The 16,439-nt window shown below is 40.2% G+C and overlaps 1 protein-coding gene across 6 annotated transcripts in view; it reads right to left on the bottom strand.

Annotated features, from left to right (window-relative positions):
• Positions 1–16,439, bottom strand: part of SYT1 (synaptotagmin 1) — a 333,238-nt gene that overhangs the window by 89,476 nt on the left and 227,323 nt on the right. The window lies entirely within an intron of this gene.

Genomic DNA, 16,439 nt, shown 5'->3' with positions numbered 1-16,439 from the left:
ATGCAGGACATGGCTGAAGCACGAATAAATAAGAGAGAACACTTACTAGCATAAAATGTTCTTGTTAAAGATCAGAATTTTTGGAAAAAACAATTAAGATGACACTTAAACACAAGTACTCCAGAAGGCAATTATCTTCACACAAATCAGCTTTAATAACCACTGATTCCCACATTTAAGCAGAACACCTGACAAAATTTTAAATCTTATAAACTGTCATTTCTAAAAATCTTGAAATGCACTCAGTTGGTCTGCAAGATACTCAGTGCATTACCTAAAGGTCTCTAATATGACACAGAGCTACAGAGCAAAGCCAAAAAGCGAATCAAATTTGACATGTTGACGTCAGTGAATCACAAAAGGGAATGGACAGTATAAATAGAGAAAATTAATTGCCTAAAGGAGCTAAGAGGAGTGCAAAGCATAGTCACTGGAACTTCCACTACAAATTACTAGTTCAGGAGGATGACAAAGCATCTACACCTTCCTTACTCTATATTTAATAAACTTATTTTCTAACTTTTATTCAAATGACCCTAATAACAGATAAAATACAGGAGAATAGTTAAACAATCATTTCTGTAATATTTTTGTGCCTCCAATTGTTCATTAAATGCAGCTGCTATAAAAGGAAAGCTGTACCATATGTAGAACAAATGAGAACTGATTACAAAACAAATGAATGGTAAGAGACAAATGCTGAACAGATTAACAGCTGTTTATGGGACATATTTTATGAAGTCAGCAGCAGCAATTCTGCAGTTAAAGTTGCATTAGATCTGCACTTATCACAACTTAAAGTCTGTATTTCATGCATTAGTATTTAATTTTGTCTTCAAATCTGGTGTAGTACCATTTTGTAGCACAACTGACTCATCTACATTTTTTTTCACCCAGCACTCGGAAATGTAAACCCATAATCTTTCACAAGAACCATGTGCACTACTCAAATTCTAAACTTCACATGTGTACTTAGTGTGTTAGACACTCAGCACCTGATACAGCATTTACATAACACTGTACCTAAGATAATCCACAGGAGTTATGCCAAAATGAAATGAATGATGTGCCCAAATTTATCAGCTTTTTGTTTCACTAATTTGTCAGCAGAGCCTGGAATATGAATATGGGGAGCAGTAAGAACATGGGACGTGGTTCTGCCAGCAGGATGCCACTCTGTGAGGTAAGAGAAGAGGAACACATCAAGTGCAGGTAAACTGTGAGAATCAATGGGTTGAGGAGACAGGGAATGTAGGTATTAATAGGATAAACACACATGCATCCCGCTGATGAAAAAGCTTGTGCAGGTAGTGAATTCAGGTGCCTTTGTGCTAAAAGTATTTTATCAGGTGGCATTCTGGCACTGCTGCCTTGGTTCTCTGGAGCATGAACAATGTAGGGTACCTTGGGGAATATTTGAAACACTTGCAGATACCTCAGCTTCTTTTTTACAACTTGTTGTCTGTTCTCATCTGTTTGTAATTTAATTTCAACCAATAGCTCTTGTGATGCAATTAAATGATCATTGAATTAATATCTGGGACACCAAGAGTTATGCAGAATTCCTTATTTATCTCTTCAGAGAAAATATGCTTCCTTTTTTTTAGTAAAGAAAGTATAAGCACTAAAGTAAAAAAAAAATTGGGGCGGCACAAAATCTGAACATTGACAAAAGCACTGCAAAATTCAAGCTTGAAAGAACGAATAGAAATTATTATTTTTCCCAATAGAAGGGGACTAGCTCTGTCAAGGAAATGGCTAATTTCAACATTGTTGCTGACAGAGCTTGCCCAATGAATGGATGTAAATAATAGATTTAAGACAAGTGAAACATACAGTTATCATTGGCTTTGAAGAGATGCTTATTTTCTTTCAAAAGCATGATGCAAATATTTTAAAATGTTCATCATTTTACATAATATTGACAAAATTTTCCAGAATTACTAAAGACTTTGAGAATTTTTCTACCTGCGCTCCCCAACTTATGATGCTGCCAGAGGAGCCTTAAATTCAGAAAGAGATAAGGTTTCAAAAGCTACTTTTCTATAAAGTCATCTCCAGGTTGGCAGACTGAAGTCACTAGCCAATTTGGAAGACTCACATCTGCAGCCTTTTATTTTTCAGGCTGCTATTTACTACCTGTGACTAGTATCTATAAAAAGCTTATCAACAATATCTTATCAAAAATTTCTGTTTATGCAGTGGGTCATTTTGAAGATCCATATTGACTAATTTCGGCTGGACTTTACCCATGCTTATACCAGACTTTCAAATAATTATATTTTACCAGTGGACAACAGTGGGAACCTATAGTTTGAAGACTACCTCCATCCATATTACAGCAGTTTGACCAGGCTCAGCAGCTTGAAACCTCAGGAGTTCTCTGGACATAAACCATTGAACAAAAGACCTCTGTGGCAGATGAAGTAGGGTGGGTGACTTGGAAAATGCAGATCTTCACCCAGGGATCAAGGTGTCAGGGAGCCAGAAGTTTCTTGTACAACTTGTCTTACCGACTGCCTGCACAAGGGGGTGCTTTGAAACAAGCAATACTTACCGACCTGACCAAGCAAAAGCTATTGGTTTAAGGATAATTAATATCCGTGTAAACTTTCTGGTGTTTCACTGCTATTTTCTTTGTTCTACTCCTCTGGGAAAATACAGAATACTTATTTTGAAGAAGCTGTCATGAATGTCTACGTGATTTGGTGATCTACAAAGCTCTTAAAGACAAATCTATAAGAGGGGATTTGCTGAGTAGCAGTTAGTAAATAAGGTCTTGAATTAGTGTTATTGATCCAACCCAGAGTATGCTCCAGGACTTTAGTCAGAAATGCAGGAATGAAGCCTATTTGTAAAAGGAGAGTGTAGAGAAGAAGAAACACATGGCTTACTCTGGGCAATAGCAGTGCACTGAAAGGAGGAAGGTCTAGGAATATGTTAAGTCAAGTCATTTTGGATACCAATTTTGCATACTTCACTCGTGCTGAACAACAGTCAGATATGGATGCAGCTAAATGTGAGCTCTCTTACCCCTTTCTGTTGCTTCCTTCCACTAGTGCCAGCCAGAGTAGTGTGCATATTGTGGGTCATTTGATGCACTTGATACATTTCACAAATAAAGCAGCCTTGATGCCCTTAGATTATGATTTTAGTTTGGGCTTAGGAGTCTGTTTACAAGGCTTATCTCCAGACCATACTCATAGATCATGCTTGTACTCGTGTTCTGCAGTGATCTGTGAGGGCACAATGGACAGAGTGGGAATATATGTTCTCAGAGGTCACCTAGTGATGCTCCAACTGCAAAAGGCAATTTTCCCATGAGAGCAAACCCAATCCAAAGCACTGCTGCTACAAACCTCAAGTCCTCAGGACTGACTGCTTCATTTCACTGCCTTGCTTCTTTATACTGAGCTGCACTAGCTACAGCTTGTGTCCCTACCCATCATTAAATCCTGGTCCTTTGAGCATGCTAGATTCAAAGGGAAGGATGTATTCAATTTAAGAGCTACACATTTTGTCCTTTATATAAAGACAGCCTTACTTGCTTTACACAAAATACTTGGAGGGGTACAGGCCTTGGGTCTAAAACTGACATCTCCGTTAGATGATCTAAAATTATCAAATGCCTTGGAGGACATCTGACTGCAGAGGAAAGACTTTAAGGGGGAAGTCACAAAACATGTAACAGCAAAGTGCTGCAGTCTGGGAAACAGAATAAAATCCTTAATCCTAATGATTTTCTTCCCTTTCTGAGTGCAATGTCACAGGAAACTTTACTAACTTAGAACACAAATAGAGGGAAGGTCAGTGAAGAACTGAAGAGAAGAGCTGAATTAGAAAGTGAAGACTCCCACACCAAAAATACTGTTCACTGAAAATTTCCAATTAAGCAGCCCCATTTAAACTGTGATAGCAAAGGACTATCAAATGATGGCAGCTTCCATATTATTCTGCAGAAGGGGCCCATGGCATGTTGGAATTGATAAATACTAATAATCTATGTTTCAGAGGGGGCATAATGCTTAACAGGAAACTGCAACTGCCAAATAGCTGTATGTGAAGCACATTGCTGTAATTTAAAGCTCTGGTAGCTTGAACATGGGCATACTGGCAGTTTCAGTTTATTAAACTGTAGTTTTATCTTAGCTTTTTGCACTTGCAGCTTCTAATCAGGGAGCAAATTCCATATATAGCCGTATTCAGACTTTCAGTATAGAAATTCCCCAGGGACCATGTTTTGGAAATCAATTTGACATTCATTAGAACTTACTTATAGGAAATGTTCTGAAAGCAAGAACCCATGTAAAAGATACCACAACCACAGCAGAAGGAATACAAAGGTGATCAACATCAAGAAAAGAAAATGCTGATACATGGTAAAATGACTCATGAAAGACAAAAACTGAAAATACATACTTGCATATACTGCTGATTTGGTACTAGCATTCAGGCTTATACAGCTACATTTCCACCCCAGACACTCTGATGTGTGACCTCTTGTTTTAATAGCATGTTTGCAAAGTATTACTTTTTCTTTCTTACATTTACTGCAACTTTTTTTTTCTGGTTAAAGTTCATGCTGCTACCTTTGACCCATCTCTAGAAAGAACCATTACTAAGTAACTTAATGAATGCACTCATGCTCATAGTTCCCCCCTTTCTTTTTGAGGATGTGCAGTTGCATAAGACTTTGTGTGAATATGGAAGTTACTGAAACCTTAACTCTGCTAAAAGAGATATGTTCTGACAGTAAAAGATCCCCACAGAAAATAACAGTCCATGGAATTGCACTGATTAGATGAGTTCACTGACTGAAAATACCCCTGCCTATAGCTTTTTAGACATTATCATGCAAAATTATGCAAAATTTCTATGACCAAATATTCCATTCTTTGCAAATAGACCCATACTGAATTTAGCAGTAATCCTTGATACAGCTACAAATTTAGCCAAGGTGCTTGGGCTGTTTGAGAATACAATGTGTGCCTACTGTATGCTCAAAATCTGGAAGTCAAAATGCATAAAAGAACTAAGATATTTACCTGAGGGCAAAATCACACCTACTATTGTATTGCAGGTCAATTATGTTTAATACTGCAGGTATTAATTCACCTTTTATAGCATGTGCTATGTTCTGTCAAAGTAAAACACAATCACCCAACACTGTATCTTCCTCCTGCAGAGCACAACTATTTGTCAGTTCCTCCCTCTGTCTTCAATGTGTTTTGCTCCCTCTCTCCTCCAGTTTCTCACTGCTCAGTCCCATCACCTCCTCTGCCCTTGTCTCTGGAGACACATGGGAGAGAAAGCACGAGAAAGGAGGATGGGACAGTCCAGATGAGACAGGATGGTGAAGCAGCCAGAGAGAGGAAGTAAAGCTGCTGAGAGGTCTCCTTCTTGAAGGAAGTACCTCAGCGAGATTGCAAAGGCTTTCAAGCTTAAATGTCAGGTTTCATCTGTATAAATACTACCATGAAAACAGCTCCTCTCTTAACCTCCACATTCCCCTCCACCCCCAATCAAAATGAGACAGAAAAAGAGCAGAAGAGCGTTAGCACAGCCCTGTGCTCTGCTGGCTCTGTCACTGTTGCTCGGGGCTGCTCCCTTGGGCTCATTTTCAGCTCAACCAAGCCACCACCTCTGGTGGCCACCTGGCTCCTCGGCAAGGTCTCTCCTGTGGTCTCTGGCACCTGGCTGCCCTGCCCAGCAGTGCCCTGCTTCTGCAGAGATGTCAGCTCTACTTTTACCATTTCACAGCTCTCAGCCCTCCCACCTGCTCCTGCTTCCCACTTCCTCCAGCAAATGCAGTGATTTATTCCATGGCCCTCTATGAAAGATGAGACACCACACCTGGCCCACAACGGCCCAGAGGAGGAACCAGCAACCCAGCTTCCTGCTGCACTGCATGTCCCTTGGGAACGACTGCAGTGCTGCCCAGTGTGACAAATAAAACTGCTCCTCTTTCCAGCAAAACCTCTAGGTCGTTTCATACAGAAAACAGTGCAGGGAAAGGAATGACTTTGGTGAAAGATGTTTTTGCAGCCAGCCGAGGTTCAGTCTCTTCTCCCAGGTAACCAGTAACAGGATGAGAAGACACAGCCTCAAGCTGCACCAGGGGAAATTTAGGCTAGATATTGGAAAAAAAATTCTTCATAGAAAGAGTGAAGATTCACATTCAGCATTGGAATTGCACTGCACAGGGAGGTGGTTGAGTCACCATCCCTGGAGGTGTTTAAAAAAGACTCGATGAGGCACTCAGTGCCATGGTGTAGCTGATAAGGTAATGCTGGATCACAGCTTGGACTTGATGATCTCAAAGGTCTTTTCCAACCTAGTTTATTCTGTGATTCTGTGAGATAATATTTTTAGAATGATTACTCTTAACGGTTCATATATCTGTTGCCATAAAACTTTAAAAATAAAAAATGAGTTCAGGATCTAGAAAATTGCCAGAGACAGTGCTGGGGCACCCTGAAGAAAGATGAAGAGGGCTGGAGCCTGCAACTATACCTGAAAGCCAGAGAGATTTGCTGAATACTTTTCAAAACCTCTATGTACTAACAACAGTTGAGGCCAAATACTTACTTGAGAAAGGACAAAATAAATCCATGAGGCTAATATTCAACTCTGACAAACAAATATATAGACATCTGAGAGGACTGCTTTCCATCATGTGAACAATTCTATTTTGTGGTTATAATGATGCTTTAAGCTTTAGCTTCCATATTTTCCAGATTCTCTACTGCATTAGTATATAACTCTGAGCTTCATATAAAGTGTTAATAAGTTCTTCTCACAGTTTAGTTGCAATCCTTTTCCAGCCTGAGAACCAAGCACACTGTTACAGCTTCAGGCCCAAAAAGTATAAACAGCAAATTGAAGAGAGCAATCTGGGAGGATGGGATTTCATAACCTGAAGCTGTAAGTGGACAATTAGCCCCAAAATGTAAATGGACCAAAACTTACAAAAGTGGGAAAACTCGTGACCAGGCGTCCATCTTGGGTAGAGCCATGGTCAGGCTCCTGTACTGCCCAAGGTGTATCCTTTGAAGGCCTTTTTAATAAATACCTATTTTATTCCTTTAACTGTCTAACCTCTGTTCCAGGAAACCTCTCAAGGCATCAAAAACACTCTTCACTTTTCTTGTGATATCCACCTCTAAACTCAATTGACAGACTGTTGGAATAAAAAAAGTAAATATTCTAACTTGGAACGGGAAGTTTCAAAGGAACAAAATACTCCAGTCATATCAATCCCAGGACTCAAATATCAAGACAATAAGCCTCAAAAATAAATAGACTGATGGGAAAAATGAATTATGCTTATGTATGTTTGGTTTTCTTGTTCACTCTTTCTTGCCTTTGTATCTTTGCTTTCATTGTATGCAATGAACATTGGTTTTATACTCCTTTTCAGTTTTCGAACATTTGGGCGTCAGTCATGTATTTCAATGCTTGAAAGTGGAATCGTATTTCTTGCATTCTAGAATTAGTCATGCATACTCCATATGAATATTATAAATTCCCACATTAAGTATGAACTCTGCTACCTAGGAAGAAAGAGCTACTTTGCATACCTTTTTAATAAAATACTATGAAGGGCTAAAGTCCTTTAAAAGAGGAACAGATTTGTGAATTCTGACAAGATGAACTTAGAGAAACTCTGTGTGTTTGCCAATGTTCTGTTAACATATGCAATCTTAACACAGGATGCTATTACACAATGACTTAGGATTTAAAGGACAATAGCTGCTATTAAAAGATAACAAACACTGGAGTAGTACATCAATTTCCCAGTGAAAGTAAGAACCAGTTTTATTTCTTTCTGGTATTTAATATTAACTTAAAAGTTCTCAAATAGAAATGGCTCATATACAGAAATTTTCACCAGCAGATCACAAAGTGTCTCATAAAGGAGGTAGGTATCTGAACTTCACAGGTGGAGACACTGATATGTACAAAATAAAGTTACTTTGGTTAGAACACAGAAAACAGTGTGGGAGCACTGGAGCAGCAAAGTTCGTGTGAACTGCAGGTCCTAGGCACTCACCCACAGAACAGGGAGCTAAGGGCTGGAGGATGTCGTGCACATGGTACAAGCAAGGGCCTGGGGTGCAGTGGCAACCTTGGATATCACCAGAGGAGGCACCCCCAGTGCCACCTGGGGTGCATGCACACTGCCTGGGACCCTGGTAGCACAGAGGCAACACAAACTCACAGCCAGAACGAACCCCTTCAGCACAGCAAATCATCAGCATCATGTGCCATGTGAGACAGCAGAACCACGCACACATCAGAGGTGTTCTGCATCCCAGCATCAGGCCCCTGAAGGTTGTAATGTTTCCAACACATCTCACTGGCACCCCAGCTACTGCAGTGCCAGGAGCCTTGCTCAGCCCTTAGGGCACCTGCTTCTCTCTGCTTCTTCCCAAACAGCAAATCAGAGAACCACTTTCAGATTTTCTGCATGGATGTTTCAAACAAAAGAGTGCTGCTGCTGAGAAGGACAGGAACGTGGCACTTCGTACTCTGGTGTGAAACACTTGCTATCTGTAGGGTAGTTACTGTGCCACAGAGAATGTAATGGCATGCCTTGCTCTGAAAATGTTCCAGATTTGCAGTAGCTTTTGGGACCTTGAAACTTAATTTTATCATTATAGATCTGTAGCACAAACAAAGAGACCTGAGTTTCATCAGTCATGCTCTGCTACTGTGAGGCATTAACCCTGGACAGATTCTGGATAGGTACCTGGCAAAGCTGCTCTATGCCTCCTCTTCTCAGCTAGGCAGAGGAAAGTAAATACCACTGAAGGTCCTGGGTCAAGATAAGGACATGGAAAGATCATTCACCCATTACTGTTGTAAAACAGACTCATCTTGGGGAAATGAGCTTAATTTATTGCCAATCAAGTAAGGAATGAGAGATAAAACCGAATATTAAAACACCTTCCCTCCACCCCTCCCCTCTTCCTGGGATCAATATTTCTCCTAACATTCTCTAACTCCTCCTCCTCCTCCTCCTCAGTCATGCAGAATGGGGTTTGCAGTCAGTCTATCACATGTCTCTAACCCTCCTTCCCACTCCTGGAGGGGGAGGATTTCTCACACTTTTCCCTTGCTCCAACGTGGAGTCCCTGCCATGGGAACAGTCCTCCACAACCTTCTCCAGTGTGAGTCCTTCCCACAGGCTGCAGTTCACAAACTGCTCCAGTGTGGGTCCCTCCCTCAGGGTGCAGTCCTCCAGGAACACACTGCTCTGGTGTGGGTCTTCCATGGGGTCACCAGTCCTGCCAGCAAACCTGCTCCAGTGTGGGCTTGGCTCCCCATGGGGACAGGAGCCTGGGCTTTCCCACAGGGACACAACCTCCAGGCTTTCACCTGCTCCAGTGTGGGGTCCCCTATGGGCTGCAGGTGGATCTCTGCATTCCTGTGGAGCTCCAGGGGCTGCAGGGTCACATCCTGCCTCACTATGAGCTGCACCACGGGGTACAGTGAACTCTCGGCCCCAGTGCCTGGAGCACCGCCTCCCCTCTGCCCTGACCGCAGGGTCTACTTCTTGAAGCTTCAGAAACATCCTGATTCCTAATTGCAATTTTATTATCCAGACAGCAATACTGTAACCAGAATCCATACATTCAGATAAACAGAATTCCCTCCTCATACATGCCAAATCGATGAACTTGCTCATTGAAACAGGTCTGCTGTTCCTTAGCTTTCTTGCCAGTTCAGATTTCAATTTCCCACCTCATTAAAAAATGTGGTGAAATTCTCAGTGAAATTTACTGCTTCTCCATGTGAAATCAGGTCAAATGTAAAAATGTAAACTACTTCTATTTTGTAAACAATCAAATTCTCTTCATAAAGGTATGATAGCCTTTCCTTTAGGACTGTGTTTTTTGCCTCTATCCATTACACAGCCCAGGAGAGCTACAGTATTGACTTTGAACAGATACTAAGTATGTTCTTATGTCTGCTTTTATACAAAAGGCCTGTGATGAACTTGTTTTTTTCTCCCTCTGAAAGGTAAGATAAAGACAGATTAAAAAGACTTTTCTACAGCCTAGAATGCTAGAATGTAAAATATACAATATATACATTGTATGTGCCCTCTGCTCATCAAAGAAACAGATGTATTCTGCAGTTAAGGATTTTGGGAACAGTTAATTTCAAAAAAATTATTAAGACTTTCACACACAAAAGCCTTTGTTGGTGTTTTTTCTTTTTTTCAAATTGATTCAACAGGAAACATTCACATACTTAAGTATAGTAAACAGTGAGAAAGAGCAATTTTTAATAGGCTGGGGACCTTTTTCATATTTTCAGTGTCCAGAATGATTTACCAAAAATTAATTGCGTGGCTGTAGTACTGATAAATCAATTATAAAAACAATCAAGGAGCAAAGCAAAACCAATCTCCTTCTTCCAGAGAGAATTATGTTAGTACAATTGCAGTATATAGGCAGCAATTGACCATATAAGAAACCATTTTTCTTTCTGTGACAGGAATGTATCTCAAAAATCATATTTCTTCTGCTGGGCAGTAGTGTATGCTCAGTAGAATCAGCCAAATATCTGCATTTTTTGACCTGTTATTTTACACGTACAGCTAAACCTTTGAACAAGATTTTTTCATTAAATATTATCATTATTAATAGGCATTCATTTGTGTGTGGGTAGTGCCTACAGGCACTGACTCAGAAAAAATGCCTCACCAGATCAGACACTGCACACAGATGAAATAAAAGGACAATCTTGCCTGAGAGGCTTTTCAGTGAAAGGGCCCAAGCCTGTGTGGTGGGCACATGCCCATCTTGGTCTGACTGCCCACAAGAGCTGTGCCCTTGCCCAACCATCAGCCTACAAGAATGCACCAGACACACCCACTGCCAGATCCAGTGTGTCCAAGCATATCACCTTGTTAAAGAGCCCTTCTATCTTCTCAACAAGAGCCTCCTAAGATATCCTGTCCACCTACAGCATGAATGCCCTCTTTCTGGAGGGAACCCACCCACACAGCTTGGCAGCTCCACATCTCACCTGTGGCCAAGTTTGTGGCTATGGCTGGGCCCTGAAACAAAGGACACAGGAAACCAAGTGGCTCTCTTCACCAGGACCCTCCAAAAGAAGTGCCTAAGCTGATTGTGCTATTGAGGCACTTGTAGTTTGCCTCAGATAAGACCATACAGCCATGTCTATTTTTTACATAAATGGTAGTATAGCAAGCATTTTCACACTGAACCTTCAGTGTGAGATTAAATTCCTTGTTCCTAGTTACCATGACATGAAACATGGCTCATCATCTTTGTTTATAGGCTGTCTGTAATACCAACATTGGTCCTATAATACTCAGGTGCCACTGTTGCAGGTACAAGTAGCATGAGCCACACACGTGTTCATGGGGATCATCAATAAGCTGCACTTTTTTGGTTCAGTATCCTCTCAAATCCGAATGCAAGTGAGTGCTAAGATTGCCAGATAATTGTGGTCTTGGTGCATGGCCAGCAATGCCTGAGGTGCACTAGAGACAGGAAAGAGCTCAGACCATGTATCAGTCATAGAAAGAGGGAGAGCAGGGTGCTGGAGTTGAGACTGAGCTATTCCACCTCAGGATGGCTCAGCTCACCACAGCAGAACTAAACAAACTTGGTTGTGGCTGTATGTATGCATTCTTCCAAGGGACATCAGGTTGTGCATCAACAGTATCAATCATGCAGGGGTATGGAGGAGCGAATTCCTGGCAGGTGCTCTGCTCAGCTTATGGACATGACACTGGTTCACGAGACTGGGAGCATAATGCTGTGGGCTCTCTCTGGTTTATGGTGTGTGCCTGGCTGGTCAGGGCAACTGGGCCATCTGTTCTGCACTCCAGTCTGCCAGACTGTCTGGGGGTGTGTGCTGAAGGACTCAATGGTCCCAGGCTGGCCCTCCAGGCATTCAAACTAAAATCTTTTCACAACCTCTGTATATTAAGCAGAGGTGCTGCTTGGGATATTTATACCAGTTTTGCAAATTTCGAGAGAACAGGTACCAACACACCAGATATCCTAAGTCTCATCCCAGCGCTGGGATGGAAAGAGAAACCCATTCTTGTGTTACACCTCACCTCTGCCTCAAAAAAGCACCACAGAAGACAAATCCCTTTATCCTTCCCAGCCAAGATAAACTCGCCATGAAAGCACCACTGGTACAAATGTGTACAACAGCTTTTGAAGCTGTCTGCTCTGTTCCATCAGCACACAGCTATCAGCATGTGTGTAAGAATACATATTATAAAAATACGTTTTTGTGGAATCTGCATGCTATTAGACACATACTGCTAATACAGAAAAACGAAATTTAATCTGGTTATTCACAGACTGTATACAACTCAAATTCCTCAGACAAAATGTTTTCACCTGCTATTTAATAAAAGAGTAGGCTTTGACCTTTTTCTTTTTATGTGCTTAATTTCATTTTAAAAGACTGAAGCAAAGAGTCTAAACATGATTTGGGCTTTTGCCTTGTATTTTGACCTCCTTTATTTTGCAAGAAGCTATCAAGGTTGCAAGCTTATATCAGCAATGGCCTTTGTCAGAAAAAAATCTGTTTTCAAGGTATGGTTAAGGTTAATAGCCATGTTGCTTTTCCTTTTCAGAAGCTCATTTAGCAGCACAATTATGATTAGGATGATGATGATTGATTACTAATTTGTGTCTTTTTGCACAAAAAACACCATTCCTGAGTGGATGACCATAAATGCTGTAATGATCATTAACACTGTTGCAGGAACCACTGCCAAAGTGATAAATAGATTTAGTTTACATTAGCTACTAGTCTAAAAGCATCATTTGACCTCATTAATCGATCTAATAAAATCTGGAGTCATGTTCCATAAGAAGGAAGACTGTCCTTCATACAACAAGAACTCCATGCCTTCCTTCTGATCTCCATAAATATAAGAGCTGAAATTTTGTACTACTGTATGGTCACAATTCTCTAAAAAACACTCAGTGCAAATGCTGGGCATTTAAGTTTATCTTACTTGTTCAGTCTGGAAGAAATTTAAACTGTTTCTGGGGAGCATTAAAAGATACCTGTACAAGACCAGTAAATCTGCATTTAGTGGTAAATCTGGAAAAGTGGTCAGTTTGCTGAAGGAACCTAGGACACATTTATGCATAGATAAATGTAACATTCATGTTAGTACACTGTTCATGAATCTAAATAATTCATGTTCCGTAAATTTCCTGTTAGTACACTGAAATTGCCTCAATATTATATGGTTGATGTATAGATACAGCATTTTAGATCTGTGAAAAGACAAAGCTGCAGACTGCATTTGATGCCTTAATCTACATTTCCTACATTCTACAGTTTCTTTTTTCATTGATCTTTACTTCTGTAAGGTACACCTATAACACCTCACTGCTGCTGTACTTCTCACTTTGCCTACCTGGCAATGCTAGAAGTTCGTAATTCAGCATGCCTGGAATATGTTTTCTTCCATACTGTGCTTTAGCCTTCTGCTAATTAGCCTAAATAATTAGTTTACATGAGCTTTAGTCAGGCCTTATATTCAGCTGGACCATGAGAGTGTGTTTTAACTGTTATAGCTGTAACCCAAAGTGATAGTTTCACATTTAGATGATGTGGATCTGAAAGAAGTCTGGAAAAGACTGTTTTATAGCTCACATACCATCCTGAAGGACAGCACATGTTCTTGTACAGTGTGGATTAATAGAGCTAGTTTGTACCAACACATTTCTGGTGGACTTGTGAAGTGAAAACAACTACTATCAGTGTGTCTCTTAAGAGAGCAACTCTCCCTAAAAATCTCACCTACTATTTTGATCACCCTTTAAAAAAATGATATAGAGGGTGAAGTATGACTATACAAAGGACAGCAGACGAACGATGGAAAAGAAGACTCTTCATCAACTTCTGCATTTTATTTGGTGATTGCTGCTGATTCTAAAATTCAATAATGTTGATAATGAGAACCAGAAATCTGTTCTCCCCTCTGATTTTGGCCTATAGTTTGAATTATTTCCTACACAATGCCATGACTTACAGCATGAGTTAGAAGTGCTGCCATAAATTAAAGCTTCTGGCTGGATAAAGGAATTTAATCTAAGTCTCTCAATTTCCTGGAGAAATAGTCCAACTATAAAATTAATATATGAAGTTTATCTATATTAAGAGTGGTGAGCTGTGCTACTGGTTTAATATCAGAAGACCCAGCCTTATTTCACTCGTGCTGTCATTCTCCCAAAACAAGGACTGTAGGCATCTGTCCTTCAAAGGGATATTTTAATTCGCCACTCTTAAGTGGACAGGTGAACCAGTCTGCTGCTCTGAGACATGTGCTTGGGATTTCAGATGAAAACTCTACATTTTAAATCCTTGTACCTGGCTTGCTGCTGGACAGCCAGCCTGGGAGGCTTTTCATTGTTCTGAGACCCCATGACTCCCACCCGTGCTGAGTTTGAAGGCCAGCCATGTAATAGCAAATGCAGGCTGCAAGGCTTCCTCAAATTATGTCAGTCATTCTCCTGGATATGACAGAAATAAATTCCCTCTCTCAGAACCAGACTCCACCTTTGATTATCTGCATTAGGGGTCAGTTTTGCCTCATGCTGCCCAAATGAAAAGCAGACATATTCTGGGCACTTACATCCCTTATGGGATCGAGTTGTAAGAGCTCACAGAAAGAGCATCCTTTCCTCCATCCTATCAACCCCGACTGTGCTCAGCACAGACTGATCCTACAAGAAGGTCCAGAGCAGACTTTTTGCACTAACTGAAGCATTCCTGTAAGGGCACATTGAAAACTCCATGCTGAAATGTCACGGCTTCTTCTTCTAATTGGGAAGAGAATAGGAAATGGAACCATACGCCAGGTCTCAAAGTCAATTATTAGACGTTCTTGTTTGATTTTGCTGCAGAAAACAGTCATCGGGGTCTGACTATAAAGTTCTACGCTAGACTTGAATCTACAACCCTCTGGTTGACACCACTCCATGTTCACTGCTTATCTTTGAATCAGTTTCTGAATGATTTGTTAGTTGCACAATCAGAGAATAGTGCTATATTCCTTTTAAAAACAGGAAGACAACAGGCTTAAAGATCACAAAGAATGCCACTAAACTTCAAAAGCAATGAATTTAACACCACACCCTGTGTATACTCCTCTCCTGAGACTGGCATACATTTAATTACAAAATAAAATTTTCAACTCTAGTAGTATTTTGCTCCAGTATTTACAGCCAAACTTAGCAGCTGCTCTTGATGAACACACTTCCTTACTGCTATTTAAAAGCCACTGCATCCCCTCATTTTCAAGAGTTCATCCCACTAAATAAAATCATTTAATTAAACCCTATTCTTCTTACTGGATTAATTTCATTGCTGTTAATCAAAGAGACTGAAAAAAAAATCATCAAATCTTAATATTAGAAGCACTGGCAGAGTTCCTGCTACTGTCTCTATATATATACATTTTTAATGGATTTGAAGTGATAAACCTCTGGTTTGGCCAGAAAGAGAAAAAAAAAAATTAAGAGTGGAATGCCAGGGAATGCCTAGGAAAAATAATCATTCCTGGAATTAAAAGCCAGTTTGCTGAAATCAAGGCTCATGTTTCTGATGACTTCTGTCCAGTGAGTTTACTGTCCTAGGCTTCCAATTCCTCTGGCAAGTACTCTGCCATTAACTAAAGAAGTTCTCTCTTAATAAGAACTTTGCAATAGCTGATCAACCGTTCTTTCAAACCTACAGCACCACCAGTAATGAACAATTAATCCTCTGCCTCCTCAGAACTGAGTTAAGCTTGGAACAGAAAGGGAAAAGCAGCAAAAGAAGATGGGCCCTGTGAAGCATGAAGAAATTAAAATAAAAAGATGATAAAGAAAATAAACATTAATGGTAGATGAGCAATCAATAAAGTCCAAAGCTTGCAAAGATTGCTTTGGAAATTAAGCGCACTAAAGGAATTTAAATAAGTACAAATGGAATCTCAGAAAGATTTATTTAAGAGTGAATTAATTCTTCAGTGCATTTTCCTTTTTCTCTTTCCTTGCATGATCGTCTCTTAGGCTACTTCATTTTCTGCATATGGTGCCACAGGACAATAACAGATTTATCTCTAAGTTATATATGTTCTTCCATAGTGATTATTCCAGAAAGCAAAATGTTAACGCATTTAAATTAATGCAAATGAGATAGTGGTTTGTTATTGGCTGAAAGTGCTTCAAAAAGACTAATAGTGATACACAGATGCAACTTTGCATCTGTAGTCTAATTAAAACTAATCTAATTAAATATGGTGCATCTGCAAAGCTGGTTGAGCACTGCAGAGAACACAGAATTCCTTTTATAGTTGGACAGAGCTTCCAAGAGCCAGTGTGTCTGCCATTTCACTTCATTTGGAACCACTTTAATAGCAGGTGAGTAATCAG

The sequence above is a fragment of the Sturnus vulgaris genome, chromosome 5, assembly GCF_052056855.1.
Source record: "Sturnus vulgaris isolate bStuVul1 chromosome 5, bStuVul1.hap1, whole genome shotgun sequence".
Lineage (NCBI taxonomy): Eukaryota > Metazoa > Chordata > Aves > Passeriformes > Sturnidae > Sturnus > Sturnus vulgaris.
This window is presented reverse-complemented; position numbering and strand designations above follow the sequence as displayed.